This window comes from Sarcophilus harrisii, chromosome 3 (genome assembly GCF_902635505.1).
Source record: "Sarcophilus harrisii chromosome 3, mSarHar1.11, whole genome shotgun sequence".
Taxonomy (NCBI): Eukaryota; Metazoa; Chordata; class Mammalia; order Dasyuromorphia; family Dasyuridae; genus Sarcophilus; species Sarcophilus harrisii.
The window spans coordinates 601,910,902-601,917,205 of NC_045428.1; positions in this window are offsets into that span (position 1 = coordinate 601,910,902).

The following is a 6,304-nucleotide window of genomic DNA, read 5'->3' on the forward strand; positions in this document are numbered from 1 at the left end:
CAATGTGGGTAGAGAAATCTATTTTACCCTGCAGGAAAGAAGGAGGAGAAGAGGATAGACAAGGTAAAAGGGTAATAGAAGAGAAGGCATATTGGAAGGCTGTGGTCCAAAGCAAAACATTTTTGAGGAGGGACAGGGTGAAAAGAAGGAGAGAACAGAATAAAGAAACAGGATGGGGGGAGTAAGGGAGAGGAATACAGTCAGCAATAGTGATTGTGAAAAGAATTTTGAAGCAAGTTTCTCTGATGAAGGCCTCATTTCTCAGGTATATAGGAAATTGAATCAAATTTATAAAAAATAAGACCCATTCCTTAATTGATAAATGATTGAAGATATGAATTAGCCCAAAAGGCTATAAAATCATGCATGTCCATTGACCTAATAATCACTAGTAGGTGGGTATTATTACCCAAATATCCCAAAAGAGGTTTTAAAAAATGAAAAGGAGCTAGATGTACAAAAATATTTGTAGCACCTCTTTTCTTAGGCCAAAGAAATGGAAATTGAGAGGATGCCCATCAATTGGGGAATGCCTGGATAAATTGTGGTACGTGTTTATGAGAAATGATAAATGGGATTTTCTCAGAAAAATCATGAGCTCATACAAAGTGAAATATACTGTATACAAAGTAATAGCAATGTTATAGGATGATCAGTGACTCTGCTACTCTCAGCAACATTCTGAAGGACCTATGATGAAAAATGCTGTCCATATTAAGAGAAAGAACTGATTGTGGTTGAATACAGATTGAAGCATACTTTTTTCTCTTAATTTTTAATGAGTTTTTTTTTTTTTTGCAGGGGAGAGCTATGTTTTCTTTCATAACATGACTTTTATGGAAATGTTTTGCTTAATTTCACATGTGCTTTCTCAATGTGAGATGAGGAGGAAGGAGGGGAGAGAATCTGGAACTCAAAGTTTTAAAAACAAATGTAAAATCTACTGGTCATCCTGCCATCTAGGGGAGGGGGTTGGGGGGTAAGAAGTGAAAAATTGGAACAAGAGGTTTGGCAATTGTTAATGCATATAACCTGTAAATAAAAGGCTATTAAATAAAAAAAAATAAAAAACAAAAAACATGTAAAAAAAAGTTTTACTTGTAACTAGAGAAAAATAAAGTATTAAATAAAAAAAGAAAGAAAAGTAACCTTTCCAATGTAAAGCTGGAGGCTACTTCTTGAAGAAAATGTTTTGAGGGGCCGAGAAATTACTTTCCTAAAAAGGCATCAACCAAGTGTCATCAACAATTGGGGTATCCAGGGTTTTGTATTTCCGATTATTACTAAATTGTCACATTAAACAAAAACAGCACCCCAAGACAAATATAGACTGGGTTTTTCTTCAAGGGGATGCCTACTTTGAATTCTGAAGAAACTGGGGTCTGAAGGGAGAGTCAGGTGCCTGATTGTAGTCCTTCATGGAAAAAAGAGCTACAGGTGGCAAATTCTGTCAGTGAACTCTTAGGGTTGGGGGGGCTGTTTTATAGTTCATTCTTTCTATCTCTTCATGGATTTGGAGAAAAACATTATGAGTGTAATTAATGTTGAAAACTGCTCAGAAAGAGCTATGATCTTACTGCGTGCAAGAGAATACATAGAGGAAAGAAACTGAAATATTATGAATATAAGAAAGTTTATAGTTACCCTTTTTTGCTGTTTTGTACATCAGAGAATCCACACCAGAGAGAAACCCTATGAATGTAATGGATGTGGGAAGGTTTTTACACAGCATCATCAGATGATGTACATTGGAGAGAAACCTTATGAGTGTTTGGAATTTGGTAAAGCTTTTAATGTATATTTTTCTGGTACTAAACATTGGAGAATTTATATTAGAGGAAAAATACCGTTAATATATCATATGGAAAGTCATCCCTTATTTCCCATCAGAAAATTCACAAGATAGAGGATGGATTTGAAATTTCATATTGGGAACAGGCCTATTTAGATTTAATATGGGAGGGCCTTCAGTCTGAGAACATCTCTTAATTTACATCAGAAGATTAGAATGGAGAGAAGACTTATGAATGTGTTCCATGAAGAATTGTCTTTTGTTGGATGATGGACCAGACATGATATTCATTGTGGGAAGACCTTCATCTGGAGTTCATATTTGTAATGTTGTTGGAGATAAAACTTGTGGATATGATGAGGGAAAGGCTCTTTCTGCTGCATAGATTTCAGAAGAATCAAAAATCTCATAGTGTGCAAAAAGCCCTAAGAATGGATTGCATTTTTCTCTAAAATTTTAAGGTTTCTCATTACTCCTCTACAATAAGCCTTAGCATTTCTATACCATAACTTTTTTTTTAGTTTTTCAAAATTATTTTATTTTTTCTGATTATACACGTATATTAACTTTGAAAATACACATTTCTTTTTTTTCTTTAAGTTTATGCTCTTTACTCCAAATTCCATATGCAATTTGACAGCCCTTTACACATAGTTCCAAATTGCTCTCCAGAGTCATTGGATCTCTTTACAACTCTACTAACAATGCATTAGTGTAACCAGTTTTCCTACATCCCCTTCAGCATTTATCATTTTTTCCTGTCATTCTTTTTTAATTTTTTATTATAACTTTTTATCGACAAAACATATGCATGGGTAATTTTTCAACATTGACCCTTGCAAAACCTTCTGTTCCACCTTTTCCCCTCCTTCCCTCCAACCCCTCTCCTAGATGGCAGGTAGTCCAATACATGTTAAATATGTTAAAGTATATGTTAAATCCAATATATGTATACATATTTATACGTTGTCTTGTTGCACAAGAAAAATTGATCTAGAAAGAAAGAAAAAAAAACCTGAGGAGGAAAACAAAAATGCAAGCAAGCCATAACAGAAAGGGTGGAAATGATATGTGATACACACTCATTTCCCATAGTACTCTCTCTGAATGTATCTGACTCTCTTCATTATTAAACATGTGGAACTAGTTTGAATCATCTCATTGTTGAAGAGAGCCACATCCATTAGAATTGATCATCGTATAATTTTGTTGTTGCTGTGCATAATGATCTTCTGCTTCTGCTCATTTCACTCAGCATAAATTCATGTAAGTTTCTCCAGGCCTCTCTGAAATTATCCTGTTGATTACTTCTTACAGAATAATAATATTCCATAACACTCATATACCACAAGAAAATACATATTTCTTTATGAATCATATTAAGGGAGAAAAATCAAACCAAAAGGGGGAAAAAAAACCACAGGAAAGGAAAAAAAAACCCAGAAAAAAATGATCATAGCATGTGTTGATTTATGTTCAATTTCCTTAGTTCTGTTTCTGCAGATGGTGTTTTCTATCCAAAGTTTTTTTGGGATTGCCTTGGATCACTGAGCCACTGAGAAGCCTGTCATAGTTGATCATCACGTAATCTTGTTACCGTGCACAATGTATTTCTGGCTTTGTTTGTTTTGCTCAGCATCAGTTCATGTAGGTCTTCACTGTAACTTTAGTCATTCTCCACCTCATAATGTTAGGTGGCACAAAAAGTTCTTATATATGTCTATATATCCATCAGATACCAACACACACACATATATATGTTGGATTTTTAAAATTATCAATAGCCTTTTTTTCAAAATACATGCAAAGGTAGTTTTCAACATTCACCCTTGCAAAACCTTGTAGTCCAAATTTTTCTCCTCCCCTTCCCCCAATCCCCTCTCCTAGACAGAAAGTAATCCAATATAGGTTAAACATGTGCAATTCTTCTAAACATAGGCACACATTTATCATGCTTCATGAGAAAACTCAGATCAAAAAAGGGAAAAAAAGGCAAAGAACGAAAAAAAGATGAAACTACTAAGATGGGATCCATATTCAGTCCCCATAGTCCAATTTCTGGATGTAGATGGCTCTCTCCATTGGTCTGAATCACCTCATTGTTGAAAAGAGTCAAGTCCAGTGGAGTTGATCATCACACATAATCTTGTTGCTGTGTACAGTGTTCTCTTGGTTTTGCTCACTTCACTCAGTATCAGTTCATGTAAGTCTCTCCAGGCTTTTCTGAAATCATCCTGGCTGATCCTTTCTTATAGAATAATATTCCATAACATTCATATACCATAACTTACTCAGCTGCTCTCCAGCTGATGGGCATCTACTCAGTTTCCAGTTCCTTGCCATTACAAAAAGGGCTGCTACAAACATTTTTGTACATTTGAGGGTCCTTTCCCACAAAGGAATACAGACCCAGTAAAGAAATTGCTGGAGCAAAGGGCTTGCTCTTTACTCCAAATTCCATATGCAATTTGACAGCTCTTTAGACATAGTTTCAAATTGTTCTCCAGAGTCATTGCATCTGTTTACAACTCTACTAATAATGTGTTTTCCCACATCCCCTCCAGCATTTATCATTTTTTTCCTGCCATTTTAGCCAACCTGAGAAGTATATAGTGGTATCCCAGAGTTTTAATTTGCATTCTTCTAAACAGTAGTGATTTAGACCTTTCACACACTAGGAAGTGTTAAGTGTCTGAGATCACATTTGAACTCAGGTCCTCCTGACTGCAGGCTGGTGCTCTATCCACTGCACCACCCAGCTGCCCCTAGAACATTTTTTTTTTCAATAAGAATTTCTTTTTATTTAATAGCCTTTTATTTACAGGTTATATGTATGAGTAACTTTACAGCATTAACAATTGCCAAACCTCTTGTAGAACATTTTTTTAATATGACAAAACAGCCTTAATTTCATCTGAAAATTATTCATATCCTTTGATCATTTATCAGTTGGTGAATGGTTTATATTTTTATAAATTTGAATCAATTCTCTGTATATTTTAGAAATGAGCCCTTTATCAGAGCCCTTAAATGCAAAAAAAAAAAAAAAAAAAATTCTTCCTGGTTTTCTGCTTTCCTTTTAATCTTGGCTGCATTGATTTTGTTTGTACAATAGCTTTTTAATTTAATATAATCAGAATTATGCATATGTTCTTCTTTGGTCATAAATTCCTTCCTTCTCCACAGATCTGAGAGATATTGTTTGTAGTATCAACCTTTATGTCTAAATCATGAGCATATTTTGTCCTTACCTTGGTTATAGGAGTATTAGATGTCGCTCAACGCCTAGTTTCTGCCACATTATTTTCCAATTTTCCCAGCAATTTTTGTCAGATATATGTTGGATGTTTTTGTAAACATTTCTTTGGGCTTCTGGATGGCACCATGGTTAGTTTAATTTATAAGTTGTTCAATTGTGGTTCAATTGGGTTTTTTCTGGCAAAGATATTGGAGTGACTTGCTATTATTCCCTTTTCCAGTTCTTTTTACAGAGAAGGAAACTGGTAAGGGCAGGTTAATTCCCCGAGAGCCTCCCCAGCTGTGGATCCCAGCGTCTGAAGGAGCTGCAGGGCAGCCTTTGCTGGCACAGGTGCTGCGGACTGGGAATGAGATAAGTGGGAGGCAGAGGGAAGCGGAGGGAGGTCGGACAAGGCGACGGCCTCTCAGTCAGAGAGGTCAGAGAACGGTCTCCTTGTGTCCTCCTCTCACACGAGGAGACCATTCTGCAGGTCTGGGTGGGATCTCCAGCAGCCACTGTCCCTGGCTCCCGCGTATTCCCACAGGACACTGAGCACGCAGTCTCAAAGTTCCTAAGCGTGGGAGGGCAGATCGCTGCCCAGCTTCCGAGACCACCAGACCCAGGTTCAGATTCAGTCTCAGACACTGGCTGGCTGTGTGACCCTGGGCCAGTCACTTCCACTCTTACGGCCCGACTTTCCCCTCTGTGAAATGGGGCTCATCACAACCCCTTACTCGGAGGAGGCAAAGAGACAGACTGTACAGTGCTCTGCAGGCATGAAGCACCGCGGAAATGCTCCTCACAAAGAGTTGGCCCACATTAGTGCGTGACATGGAAAGTGAGCGCACCAGGTCTGTGCTCAACGAAGGCAGAGACTTCACTTTCTGGGGCTGGATTTACGGATCCCTGCAGGCCTCCTCGTGACCAAGGTGGGGGAGGCCTCAGGGGGGAAACACAGTCCTCCCGGGTCCGGGGAAATGGGGCTCCTCCCTCCCAAGTAACACGGAGGGGACTTTGGGCGACTCAGCGACCCGGTAGCGACCGGGCAGGGGTCCCGCGGGGTGTTTGAGGGCTCTGGATTTACGGCTAGCCCGCAATGCTAGGACCACCCCGCATCACTAGAGCTGGCTCTGCGTCACTGTTGGGGGGGAAGGGCAAAAGGAGGAGGAAGCGGAAAAAAGCGTTTGCGCGGCCTTCTGGGAAATGTAGTTCTCGCGGGTGCGCATGCCCAAGATCAAAGGCTGGGGGAGGAGCCGGGGGCGGGGCGGGGGGCG